Here is a 14,655-nt window from a genome sequence, read left to right on the forward strand (position 1 = left end):
CAATATCTCATTCCCCGCCCCTGATTCCCCATCTCTGATTCCCGGACTCTGATTCCCCACCTCTGATTCCCGGCCTCTTATTCCCCGCTTCTGATTCTGATTCTCTGCCTCTGATTCCCCATCTCTGATTCCGCACATCTGATTCCCTGCCTCTAATTCCCCACCTCTGATTCCCCATATCTGATTCCCCGCCTCTGATTCCCCGCCTCTGATTCCCCGCCTCTGATTCACCATCTCTGATTCCGCACATCTGATTCCCTGCCTCTGATTCCACGCCTCTGATTCCCCGCCTCTGATTCCCTTCCTCTGATTCGCAACCTCTGATTCCCCACCTGTGATTCCCCATATCTGATTCCCCGCCTCTGTTTCCCCGCCTCTGATTCCCCGCCTCTGTTTCCCCATATCTGATTCCCCGCCTCTGTTTCCCTGCCTCTGTTTCCCCGCCTCTGATTCCCAATATCTCATTCCCCGCCTCTGATTCCCCATCTCTGATTCCCGGACTCTGATTCCCCACCTCTGATTCACGGCCTCTTATTCCCCGATTCTGATTCTGATTCTCTGCCTCTGACTCCCCATCTCTGATTCGGCACATCTGATACCCTGCCTCTGATTCCCCACCTCTGATTCCCCATATCTGATTCCCCGCCTCTGATTCCTGGCCTCTGATTCCCTGCCTCTGATTCCCCGCCTCTGATTCCCGGCCTCTCATTCCCGGCCTCTCATTCCCGGCCTCTGATTCCCGGCCTCTGATTCCCCACCTCTGATTCCCTGCCTCTGATTCCCCTTCTCTGATTCTGCACATCTGATTCCCTGCCTCTGATTCCCCGCCTCTGATTCCCCGCCTCTGATTCCAAGCCTCTGACTCCCAACCTCTGATTCCCCACCTCTGATTCCCCATATCTGATTCCCCGCCTCTGTTTCCCCGCCTCTGATTCCCCGCCTCTGTTTCCCCATATCTGATTCCACGCCTCTGATTCCCCAACTCTGATTCCCCGCCTCTGATTCCCCAGCTCTGATTCCCCGCCTCTGATTCCCCGTGTTTGTTTCCCTGCCTCTGATTCCCCGCCTCTGATTCCCCATCTCTGATTCACAACCTTTGATTCGCCACCTCTGATTCCCCATATCTGATTCCCCGCCTCTGTTTCCCCGCCTCTGATTCCCCGCCTCTGATTCCCCATATCTCATTCCCCGCCTCTGATTCCCCATTTCTGATTCCCGGACTCAGATTCCCCACCTCTGATTCCCGGCCTCTTATTCCCGGCATCTGATTCCCGGCCTCTGATTCCCGGCCTCTGATTCTCCGCTTCTGATTCTGATTCCATGCCTCTGATACCCCATCTCTGATTCCGCACATCTGATTCCCTGCCTCTGATTCCCCACCTCTGATTCCCCATATCTGATTCCCCGCCTCTGTTTCCCCGCCTCTGATGCCCCGCCTGTTTCCCCATATCTGATTCCCCTCCTCTGATAACCCAACTCAGATTCCCCGCCTTTGATTCCCCAGCTCTGATACCCCGCCTCTGCTTCCCTGCCACTTATTCCCCACCTCTGATTCCCCATATCTGATTCCCCGCCTCTGTTTCCCCGCCTCTGATTCCCCTCCTCTGTTTCCCCATATCTAATTCCCTGCCTCTGATTCCCCAAATCTGATTCCCCGCCTCTGATTCCACAGCTCTGATTCCCCGCCTCTGATTCCCCGCATCTGATTCCCAGTCTCTGATTCCACACTTCTGATTCCCTGCCTCTGATTCCCAACCTCTGATTCCCCATATCTGATTCCCCGCCTCTGTTTCCCTGCCTCTGATTCCCCGCCTCTGATTCCCAATATCTCATTCCCCGCCTCTGATTCCCCATCTCTGATTCCCGGACTCTGATTCCCCACCTCTGATTCCCGGCCTCTTATTCTCTGCTTCTGATTCTGATTCTCTGCCTCTGACTCCCCATCTCTGATTCGGCACATCTGATACCCTGCCTCTGATCCCCCACCTCTGATTCCCCATATCTGATTCCCCGCCTCTGATTCCTGGCCTCTGATTCCCTGCCTCTGATTCCCCGCCTCTGATTCCCTGCCTCTGATTCCCCATCTCTGATTCCGCACATCTGATTCCCGGCCTCTGATTCCCGGCCTCTGATTCCCCGATCTATTTCTGATTCCATGCCTCTGATACCCCATCTCTGATTCCGCACATCTGATTCCCTGCCTCTGATTCCCCACCTCTGATTCCCCATATCTGATTCCCCGCCTCTGTTTCCCCGCCTCTGATGCCCCGCCTGTTTCCCCATATATGATTCCCCGCCTCTGATACCCAACTCAGATTCCCCGCCTCTGATTCCCCAGCTCTGATACCCCGCCTCTGCTTCCCTGCCACTTATTCCCCACCTCTGATTCCCCATATCTGATTCCCCGCCCCTGTTTCCCCGCCTCTGATTCCCCTCCTCTGTTTCCCCATATCTAATTCCCTGCCTCTGATTCCCCAACTCTGATTCCCCGCCTATGATTCCCCAGCTCTGATTCCCCGCCTCTGATTCCCCGCATCTGATTCCCAGCCTCTGATTCTCCACTTCTGATTCCCTGCCTCTGATTCCCAACCTGTAATTCCCCATATCTGATTCCCCGCCTCTGTTTCCCTGCCTCTGATTCCCCGCCTCTGATTCCCAATATCTCATTCCCCGCCTCTGATTCCCCATCTCTGATTCCCGGACTCTGATTCCCCAAATCTGATTCCCGGCCTCTTATTCCCCGCTTCTGATTCTGATTCTCTGCCTCTGACTCCCCATCTCTGATTCCGCACATATGATACCCTGCCTCTGATTCCCCACCTCTGATTCCCCATATCTGATTCCCCTCCTCTGATTCCCGGCCTCTGATTCCCTGCCTCTGATTCCCCGCCTCTGATTCCCTGCCTCTGATTCCCCATCTCTGATTCCGCACATTTGATTCCCTGCCTCTGATTCCCCGCCTCTGATTCCCCGCCTCTGATTCCCTGCCTCTGATTCACAACATCTGATTCCCCACCTCAGATTCCCCATATCTGATTCCCCACCTCTGTTTCCCCGCCTCTGATTCCCCGCCTCTGTTTCCCCATATCTGATTTCCCGCCTCTGATTCCCCAACTCTGATTCCCCACCTCTGATTCCCCGTGTTTGATTCCCTGCCTCTGATTCCCCGCCTCTGATTCCCCATCTCTGATTCAGCGCCTTTGATTCGCCACCTCTGATTCCCCATATCTGATTCACCGCATCTGTTTCCCCGCCTCTGATTCCCCGCCTCTGATTCCCCATATCTCATTCCCCGCCTCTGATTCCCCATCTCTGATTCCCGGACTCTGATTCCCCATCTCTGATTCCGCACATCTGATTCCCTGCCTCTGATTCCCCGCCTCTGATTCCCCGCCTCTGATTACCTGCCTCTGATTCCAACCACTGATTCCCCACCTCTGATTCCCCATATCTGATTCCCTGCCTCTGATTCCCAACCACTGATTCCCCACCTCTGATTCCCCATATCTGATGCCCCGCCTCTATTTTCCGCCTCTGATTCCCCGCCTCTGTTTCCCCATATCTGATACCCCACCTCTGATTCCCCGCCTCTGTTTCCCCATATCTGATTCCCCGCCTCTGATTCCCCAACTCTGATTCCCCGCCTCTGATTCCCCAGCTATGATTCCCCGTCTCTCATTCCCCGTGTTTGATTCCCAACCTCTGATTCCCCACCTCTGATTCCCCATATCTGATTCCCCACCTCTGTTTCCCCGCCTCTGATTCCCCACCTCTGTTTCCCCATATCTGATTCCCCGCCTCTGATTCCCCAACTCTGATTCCCCGCCTCTGATTCCCCGCCTCTGATTCCCCATCTCTGATTCAACGCCTTTGAGTCGCCATCTCTGATTCCCCATATCTGATTTCCCACCTCTGTTTCCCTGCCTCTGATTCCCCACCTCTGTTTCCCCATATCTGATTCCCCGCCTCTGATTCCCGGCCTCATATTCCCCGCTTCTGATTCTGATTCTCTGCCTCTGATTCCTCATCTCTGATTCCGCACATCTGATTCCCTTCCTCTGATTCCCCACCTCTGATTTCCCATATCTGATTCCCTGCCTGTGATTCCCCATCTCTGATACCGCACATCTGATTCCGTGCCTCTTATTCCCCACCTCTGATTCCCGGCCTCTGATTTCCGGCCTCTGATTCCCGGCCTCTGATTCCCGGCCTCTCATTCCCGGCCTCTGATACCCCGCCTCTGATTCCCCGCCTCTGATTCCCCGCCTCTGATTCCCTGCCTCTGATTCCCCTTCTCTGATTCTGCACATCTGATTCCCTGCCTCTGATTCCCCGCCTCTGATTCCCCGCCTCTGATTCCAAGCCTCTGACTCCAAACCTCTGATTCCCCACCTCTGATTCCCCATATCTGATTCCCCGCCTCTGTTTCCCCGCCTCTGATTCCCCGCCTCTGATTCCCCGTGTTTGTTTCCCTGCCTCTGATTCCCCGCCTCTGATTCCCCATCTCTGATTCACAACCTTTGATTCGCCACCTCTGATTCCCCATATCTGATTCCCCGCCTCTGTTTCCCCGCCTCTGATTCCCCGCCTCTTATTCCCCATATCTCATTCCCCGCCTCTGATTCCCCATTTCTGATTCCCGGACTCAGATTCCCCACCTCTGATTCCCGGCCTCTTATTCCCGGCATCTGATTCCCGGCCTCTGATTCCCGGCCTCTGATTCTCCGCTTCTGATTCTGATTCCATGCCTCTGATACCCCATCTCTGATTCCGCACATCTGATTCCCTGCCTCTGATTCCCCACCTCTGATTCCCCATATCTGATTCCCCGCCTCTGTTTCCCCGCCTCTGATGCCCCGCCTGTTTCCCCATATCTGATTCCCCTCCTCTGATAACCCAACTCAGATTCCCCGCCTTTGATTCCCCAGCTCTGATACCCCGCCTCTGCTTCCCTCCACTTATTCCCCACCTCTGATTCCCCATATCTGATTCCCCGCCTCTGTTTCCCCGCCTCTGATTCCCCTCCTCTGTTTCCCCATATCTAATTCCCTGCCTCTGATTCCCCAAATCTGATTCCCCGCCTCTGATTCCCAAGCTCTGATTCCCCGCATCTGATTCCCCGCATCTGATTCCCAGTCTCTGATTCCACACTTCTGATTCCCTGCCTCTGATTCCCAACCTCTGATTCCCCATATCTGATTCCCCGCCTCTGTTTCCCTGCCTCTGATTCCCCGCCTCTGATTCCCAATATCTCATTCCCCGCCTCTGATTCCCCATCTCTGATTCCCGGACTCTGATTCCCCACCTCTGATTCCCGGCCTCTTATTCCCCGCTTCTGATTCTGATTCTCTGCCTCTGACTCCCCATCTCTGATTCCGCACATCTGATACCCTGCCTCTGATTCCCCACCTATGATTCCCCATATCTAATTCCCCGCCTCTGATTCCTGGCCTCTGATTCCCTGCCTCTGATTCCCCGCCTCTGATTCCCTGCCTCTGATTCCCCATCTCTGATTCCGCACATCTGATTCCCTGCCTCTGATTCCCCGCCTCTGATTCCCCGCCTCTGATTCATTGCCTCTGATTCGTAACATCTGATTCCCCACCTCTGATTCCCCATATCTGATTCCCCGCCTCTGTTTCCCCGCCTCTGATTCCCCGCCTCTGATTCCCCAACTCTGATTCCCCGCCTCTGATTCCCCATCTCTGATTCTGCGCCTTTGATTCGCCACCTCTGATTCCCCATATCTGATTCACCGCATCTGTTTCCCCGCCTCTGATTCCCCGCCTCTGATTCCCCATATCTCATTCCCCGCCTCTGATTCCCCATCTCTGATTCTGATTCCCCATCTCTGATTCCGCACATCTGATTCCCTGCCTCTGATTCCCCGCCTCTGATTCCCCGCCTCTGATTACCTGCCTCTGATTCCCAACCACTGATTCCCCACCTCTGATTCCCCATATCTGATTCACTGCCTCTGATTCCCAACCACTGATTCCCCGCCTCTGTTTTCCGCCTCTGATTCCCCGCCTCTGTTTCCCCATATCTGATTCCCCACCTCTGATTCCCCATATCTGATTCCCCGCCTCTGTTTCCCCGCATCTGATTCCCCGCCTCTGTTTCCCCATATCTGATTCCACGCCTCTGATTCCCCAACTCTGATTCCCCGCCTCTGATTCCCCAGCTCTGATTCCCCGCCTCTGATTCCCCGTGTTTGATTCCCTGCCTCTGATTCCCCGCCTCTGTTTCACCATCTCTGATTCACAACCTTTGATTCGCCACCTCTGATTCCCCATATCTGATTCCCCGCCTCTGTTTCCCCGCCTCTGATTCCCCACCTCTGATTCCCCATATCTCATTCCCCGCCTCTGATTCCCCATCTCTGATTCCCGGACTCTGATTCCCCACCTCTGATTCCTGGCCTCTTGTTCCCGGCATCTGATTCCCGGCCTCTGATTCCCAGCCTCTGATTCCCCACTTCTGATTCTGATTCCATGCCTCTGATTCCCCATCTCTGATTCCGCACATCTGATTCCCTGCCTCTGATTCCCCACATCTGATTCCCCATATCTGATTCCCCGCCTCTGTTTCCCCACCTCTGATGCCCCGCCTCTGTTTCCCCATATCTGATTCCCCGCCTCTGATACCCCAACTCAGATTCCCCACCTCTTATTCCCCAGCTCTGATATCCGGCCTCTGCTTCCCTGCAACTTATTCCCCACCTCTGATTCCCCATATCTGATTCCCCGCCTCTGTTTCCCCGCCTCTGATTCCCCTCTTCTGTTTCCCCATATCTAATTCCCGGCCTCTGATTCCCCAACTCTGATTCCCCTCCTCTGATTCCCCAGCTCTGATTCCCCGCCTCTGATTCCCCGCATCTGATTCCCTGCCTCTGTTTCCCCGCCTCTGATTCCCAATATCTCATTCCCCGCCCCTGATTCCCCATCTCTGATTCCCGGACTCTGATTCCCCACCCCTGATTCCCGGCCTCTTATTCCCCGCTTCTGATTCTGATTCTCTGCCTCTGATTCCCCATCTCTGATTCCGCACATCTGATTCCCTGCCTCTAATTCCCCACCTCTGATTCCCCATATCTGATTCCCCGCCTCTGATTCCCCGCCTCTGATTCCCCGCCTCTGATTCACCATCTCTGATTCCGCACATCTGATTCCCTGCCTCTGATTCCCCGCCTCTGATTCCCCGCCTCTGATTCCCTTCCTCTGATTCGCAACCTCTGATTCCCCACCTGTGATTCCCCATATCTGATTCCCCGCCTCTGTTTCCCCGCCTCTGATTCCCCGCCTCTGTTTCCCCATATCTGATTCCCCGCCTCTGTTTCCCTGCCTCTGTTTCCCCGCCTCTGATTCCCAATATCTCATTCCCCGCCTCTGATTCCCCATCTCTGATTCCCGGACTCTGATTCCCCACCTCTGATTCCCGGCCTCTTATTCCCCGCTTCTGATTCTGATTCTCTGCCTCTGACTCCCCATCTCTGATTCGGCACATCTGATACCCTGCCTCTGATTCCCCACCTCTGATTCCCCATATCTGATTCCCCGCCTCTGATTCCTGGCCTCTGATTCCCTGCCTCTGATTCCCCGCCTCTGATTCCCGGCCTCTCATTCCCGGCCTCTCATTCCCGGCCTCTGATTCCCGGCCTCTGATTCCCCACCTCTGATTCCCTGCCTCTGATTCCCCTTCTCTGATTCTGCACATCTGATTCCCTGCCTCTGATTCCCCGCCTCTGATTCCCCGCCTCTGATTCCAAGCCTCTGACTCCCAACCTCTGATTCCCCACCTCTGATTCCCCATATCTGATTCCCCGCCTCTGTTTCCCCGCCTCTGATTCCCCGCCTCAGTTTCCCCATATCTGATTCCACGCCTCTGAATCCCCAACTCTGATTCCCCGCCTCTGATTCCCCAGCTCTGATTCCCCGCCTCTGATTCCCCGTGTTTGTTTCCCTGCCTCTGATTCCCCGCCTCTGATTCCCCATCTCTGATTCACAACCTTTGATTCGCCACCTCTGATTCCCCATATCTGATTCCCCGCCTCTGTTTCCCCGCCTCTGATTCCCCGCCTCTGATTCCCCATATCTCATTCCCCGCCTCTGATTCCCCATTTCTGATTCCCGGACTCAGATTCCCCACCTCTGATTCCCGGCCTCTTATTCCCGGCATCTGATTCCCGGCCTCTGATTCCCGGCCTCTGATTCTCCGCTTCTGATTCTGATTCCATGCCTCTGATACCCCATCTCTGATTCCGCACATCTTATTCACTGCCTCTGATTCCCCACCTCTGATTCCCCATATCTGATTCCCCGCCTCTGTTTCCCCGCCTCTGATGCCCCGCCTGTTTCCCCATATCTGATTCCCCTCCTCTGATAACCCAACTCAGATTCCCCGCCTTTGATTCCCCAGCTCTGATACCCCGCCTCTGCTTCCCTGCCACTTATTCCCCACCTCTGATTCCCCATATCTGATTCCCCGCCTCTGTTTCCCCGCCTCTGATTCCCCTCCTCTGTTTCCCCATATCTAATTCCCTGCCTCTGATTCCCCAAATCTGATTCCCCGCCTCTGATTCCCCAGCTCTGATTCCCCGCCTCTGATTCCCCGCATTTGATTCCCAGTCTCTTATTCCACACTTCTGATTCCCTGCCTCTGATTCCCAACCTCTGATTCCCCATATCTGATTCCCCGCCTCTGTTTCCCTGCCTCTGATTCCCCGCCTCTGATTCCCAATATCTCATTCCCCGCCTCTGATTCCCCATCTCTGATTCCCGGACTTTGATTCCCCACCTCTGATTCCTGGCCTCTTATTCCCCGCTTCTGATTCTGATTCTCTGCCTCTGACTCCCCATCTCTGATTCGGCACATCTGATACCCTGCCTCTGATTCCCCACCTCTGATTCCCCATATCTGATTCCCCGCCTCTGATTCCTGGCCTCTGATTCCCTGCCTCTGATTCCCCGCCTCTGATTCCCTGCCTCTGATTCCCCATCTCTGATTCCGCACATCTGATTCCCGGCCTCTGATTCCCGGCCTCTGATTCCCCGCTTCTATTTCTGATTCCATGCCTCTGATACCCCATCTCTGATTCCGCACATCTGATTCCCTGCCTCTGATTCCCCACCTCTGATTCCCCATATCTGATTCCCCGCCTCTGTTTCCCCGCCTCTGATGCCCCGCCTGTTTCCCCATATATGATTCCCCGCCTCTGATACCCAACTCAGATTCCCCGCCTCTGATTCCCCAGCTCTGATACCCCGCCTCTGCTTCCCTGCCACTTATTCCCCACCTCTGATTCCCCATATCTGATTCCCCGCCCCTGTTTCCCCGCCTCTGATTCCCCTCCTCTGTTTCCCCATATCTAATTCCCTGCCTCTGATTCCCCAACTCTGATTCCCCGCCTCTGATTCCCCAGCTCTGATTCCCCGCCTCTGATTCCCCGCATCTGATTCCCAGCCTCTGATTCTCCACTTCTGATTCCCTGCCTCTGATTCCCAACCTGTAATTCCCCATATCTGATTCCCCGCCTCTGTTTCCCTGCCTCTGATTCCCCGCCTCTGATTCCCAATATCTCATTCCCCGCCTCTGATTCCCCATCTCTGATTCCCGGACTCTGATTCCCCAAATCTGATTCCCGGCCTCTTATTCCCCGCTTCTGATTCTGATTCTCTGCCTCTGACTCCCCATCTCTGATTCCGCACATCTGATACCCTGCCTCTGATTCCCCACCTCTGATTCCCCATATCTGATTCCCCTCCTCTGATTCCCGGCCTCTGATTCCCTGCCTCTGATTCCCCGCCTCTGATTCCCTGCCTCTGATTCCCCATCTCTGATTCCGCACATCTGATTCCCTGCCTCTGATTCCCCGCCTCTGATTCCCCGCCTCTGATTCCCTGCCTCTGATTCACAACATCTGATTCCCCACCTCAGATTCCCCATATCTGATTCCCCACCTCTGTTTCCCCGCCTCTGATTCCCCGCCTCTGTTTCCCCATATCTGATTCCCCGCCTCTGATTCCCCAACTCTGATTCCCCACCTCTGATTCCCCGTGTTTGATTCCCTGCCTCTGATTCCCCGCCTCTGATTCCCCATCTCTGATTCAGTGCCTTTGATTCGCCACCTCTGATTCCCCATATCTGATTCACCTCATCTGTTTCCCCGCCTCTGATTCCCCGCCTCTGATTCCCCATATCTCATTCCCCGCCTCTGATTCCCCATCTCTGATTCCCGGACTCTGATTCCCCATCTCTGATTCCGCACATCTGATTCCCTGCCTCTGATTCCCCGCCTCTGATTCCCCGCCTCTGATTACCTGCCTCTGATTCCCAACCACTGATTCCCCACCTCTGATTCCCCATATCTGATTCCCTGCCTCTGATTCCCAACCACTGATTCCCCACCTCTGATTCCCCATATCTGATGCCCCGCCTCTATTTTCCGCCTCTGATTCCCCGCCTCTGTTTCCCCATATCTGATACCCCGCCTCTGATTCCCCGCCTCTGTTTCCCCATATCTGATTCCCCGCCTCTGATTCCCCAACTCTGATTCCCCGCCTCTGATTCCCCAGCTATGATTCCCCGTCTCTCATTCCCCGTGTTTGATTCCCAACCTCTGATTCCCCACCTCTGATTCCCCATATCTGATTCCCCACCTCTGTTTCCCCGCCTCTGATTCCCCACCTCTGTTTCCCCATATTTGATTCCCCGCCTCTGATTCCCCAACTCTGATTCCCCGCCTCTGATTCCCCGCCTCTGATTCCCCATCTCTGATTCAACGCCTTTGAGTCGCCATCTCTGATTCCCCATATCTGATTTCCCACCTCTGTTTCCCCGCCTCTGATTCCCCACCTCTGTTTCCCCATATCTGATTCCCCGCCTCTGATTCCCGGCCTCTTATTCCCCGCTTCTGATTCTGATTCTCTGCCTCTGATTCCCCATCTCTGATTCCGCACATCTGATTCCCTTCCTCTGATTCCCCACCTCTGATTTCCCATATCTGATTCCCTGCCTGTGATTCCCCATCTCTGATACCGCACATCTGATTCCGTGCCTCTTATTCCCCACCTCTGATTCCCGGCCTCTGATTTCCGGCCTCTGATTCCCGGCCTCTCATTCCCGGCCTCTCATTCCCGGCCTCTGATTCCCGGCCTCTGATTCCCCGCCTCTGATTCCCCGCCACTGATTCCCTGCCTCTGATTCCCCTTCTCTGATTCTGCACATCAGATTCCCTGCCTCTGATTCCCCGCCTCTGATTCCCCGCCTCTGATTCCAAGCCTCTGACTCCCAACCTCTGATTCCCCACCTCTGATTCCCCATATCTGATTCCCCGCCTCTGTTTCCCCGCCTCTGATTCCCCGCCTCTGTTTCCCCATATCTGATTCCACGCCTCTGATTCCCCAACTCTGATTCCCCGCCTCTGATTCCCCAGCTCTGATTCCCCGCCTCTGATTCCCCGTGTTTGTTTCCCTGCCTCTGATTCCCCGCCTCTGATTCCCCATCTCTGATTCACAACCTTTGATTCGCCACCTCTGATTCCCCATATCTGATTCCCCGCCTCTGTTTCCCCGCCTCTGATTCCCCGCCTCTGATTCCCCATATCTCATTCCCCGCCTCTGATTCCCCATTTCTGATTCCCGGACTCAGATTCCCCACCTCTGATTCCCGGCCTCTTATTCCCGGCATCTGATTCCCGGCCTCTGATTCCCGGCCTCTGATTCTCCGCTTCTGATTCTGATTCCATGCCTCTGATACCCCATCTCTGATTCCGCACATCTGATTCCCTGCCTCTGATTCCCCACCTCTGATTCCCCATATCTGATTCCCCGCCTCTGTTTCCCCGCCTCTGATGCCCCGCCTGTTTCCCCATATCTGATTCCCCTCCTCTGATAACCCAACTCAGATTCCCCGCCTTTGATTCCCCAGCTCTGATACCCCGCCTCTGCTTCCCTGCCACTTATTCCCCACCTCTGATTCCCCATATCTGATTCCCCGCCTCTGTTTCCCCGCCTCTGATTCCCCGCCTCTGTTTCCCCATATCTGATTCCCCGCCTCTCATTCCCCAACTCTGATTCCCCGCCTCTGATTCCCCGTGTTTGATTCACTGCCTCTGATTCCCCGCATCTGATTCCCAGTCTCTGATTCCACACTTCTGATTCCCTGCCTCTGATTCCCAACCTCTGATTCCCCATATCTGATTCCCCGCCTCTGTTTCCCTGCCTCTGATTCCCCGCCTCTGATTCCCAATATCTCATTCCCCGCCTCTGATTCCCCATCTCTGATTCCCGGACTCTGATTCCCCACCTCTGATTCCCGGCCTCTTATTCCCCGCTTCTGATTCTGATTCTCTGCCTCTGACTCCCCATCTCTGATTCGGCACATCTGATACCCTGCCTCTGATTCCCCACCTCTGATTCCCCATATCTAATTCCCCGCCTCTGATTCCTGGCCTCTGATTCCCTGCCTCTGATTCCCCGCCTCTGATTCCCTGCCTCTGATTCCCCATCTCTGATTCCGCACATCTGATTCCCTGCCTCTGATTCCCCGCCTCTGATTCCCCGCCTCTGATTCATTGCCTCTGATTCGTAACATCTGATTCCCCACCTCTGATTCCCCATATCTGATTCCCCGCCTCTGTTTCCCCGCCTCTGATTCCCCGCCTCTGATTCCCCAACTCTGATTCCCCGCCTCTGATTCCCCATCTCTGATTCTGCGCCTTTGATTCGCCACCTCTGATTCCCCATATCTGATTCACCGCATCTGTTTCCCCGCCTCTGATTCCCCGCCTCTGATTCCCCATATCACATTCCCCGCCTCTGATTCCCCATCTCTGATTCTGATTCCCCATCTCTGATTCCGCACATCTGATTCCGTGCCTCTGATTATCCGCCTCTGATTCCCCGCCTCTGATTACCTGCCTCTGATTCCCAACCACTGATTCCCCACCTCTGATTCCCCATATCTGATTCACTGCCTCTGATTCCCAACCACTGATTCCCCGCCTCTGTTTTCCGCCTCTGATTCCCCGCCTCTGTTTCCCCATATCTGATTCCCCACCTCTGATTCCCCATATCTGATTCCCCGCCTCTGTTTCCCCGCCTCTGATTCCCCGCCTCTGTTTCCCCATATCTGATTCCACGCCTCTGATTCCCCAACTCTGATTCACCATCTCTGATTCACAACCTTTGATTCGCCACCTCTGATTCCCCATATCTGATTCCCCGCCTCTGTTTCCCCGCCTCTGATTCCCCACCTCTGATTCCCCATATCTCATTCCCCGCCTCTGATTCCCCATCTCTGATTCCCGGACTCTGATTCCCCACCTCTGATTCCTGGCCTCTTGTTCCCGGCATCTGATTCCCGGCCTCTGATTCCCAGCCTCTGATTCCCCGCTTCTGATTCTGATTCCATGCCTCTGATTCCCCATCTCTGATTCCGCACATCTGATTCCCTGCCTCTGATTCCCCACATCTGATTCCCCATATCTGATTCCCCGCCTCTGTTTCCCCACCTCTGATGCCCCGCCTCTGTTTCCCCATATCTGATTCCCCGCCTCTGATACCCCAACTCAGATTCCCCACCTCTTATTCCCCAGCTCTGATATCCGGCCTCTGCTTCCCTGCAACTTATTCCCCACCTCTGATTCCCCATATCTGATTCCCCGCCTCTGTTTCCCCGCCTCTGATTCCCCTCTTCTGTTTCCCCATATCTAATTCCCGGCCTCTGATTCCCCAACTCTGATTCCCCTCCTCTGATTCCCCAGCTCTGATTCCCCGCCTCTGATTCCCCGCATCTGATTCCCTGCCTCTGATTCCCCACCTCTGATTCCCTGCCTCTGATTCCCAACCTCTGATTCCCCATATCTGATTCCCCGCCTCTGTTTCCCTGCCTCTGTTTCCCCGCCTCTGATTCCCAATATCTCATTCCCCGCCCCTGATTCCCCATCTCTGATTCCCGGACTCTGATTCCCCACCTCTGATTCCCGGCCTCTTATTCCCCGCTTCTGATTCTGATTCTCTGCCTCTGATTCCCCATCTCTGATTCCGCACATCTGATTCCCTGCCTCTGATTCCCCACATCTGATTCCCCATATCTGATTCCCCGCCTCTGTTTCCCCACCTCTGAGGCCCCGCCTCTGTTTCCCCATATCTGATTCCCCGCCTCTGATACCCCAACTCAGATTCCCCACCTCTTATTCCCCAGCTCTGATATCCGGCCTCTGCTTCCCTGCAACTTATTCCCCACCTCTGATTCCCCATATCTGATTCCCCGCCTCTGTTTCCCCGCCTCTGATTCCCCTCTTCTGTTTCCCCATATCTAATTCCCGGCCTCTGATTCCCCAACTCTGATTCCCCTCCTCTGATTCCCCAGCTCTGATTCCCCGCCTCTGATTCCCCGCATCTGATTCCCTGCCTCTGATTCCCCACCTCTGATTCCCTGCCTCTGATTCCCAACCTCTGATTCCCCATATCTGATTCCCCGCCTCTGTTTCCCTGCCTCTGTTTCCCCGCCTCTGATTCCCAATATCTCATTCCCCGCCCCTGATTCCCCATCTCTGATTCCCGGACTCTGATTCCCCACCTCTGATTCCCGGCCTCTTATTCCCCGCTTCTGATTCTGATTCTCTGCCTCTGATTCCCCATCTCTGATTCC

This window comes from Narcine bancroftii, chromosome 1, assembly GCF_036971445.1.
Source record: "Narcine bancroftii isolate sNarBan1 chromosome 1, sNarBan1.hap1, whole genome shotgun sequence".
Lineage (NCBI taxonomy): Eukaryota > Metazoa > Chordata > Chondrichthyes > Torpediniformes > Narcinidae > Narcine > Narcine bancroftii.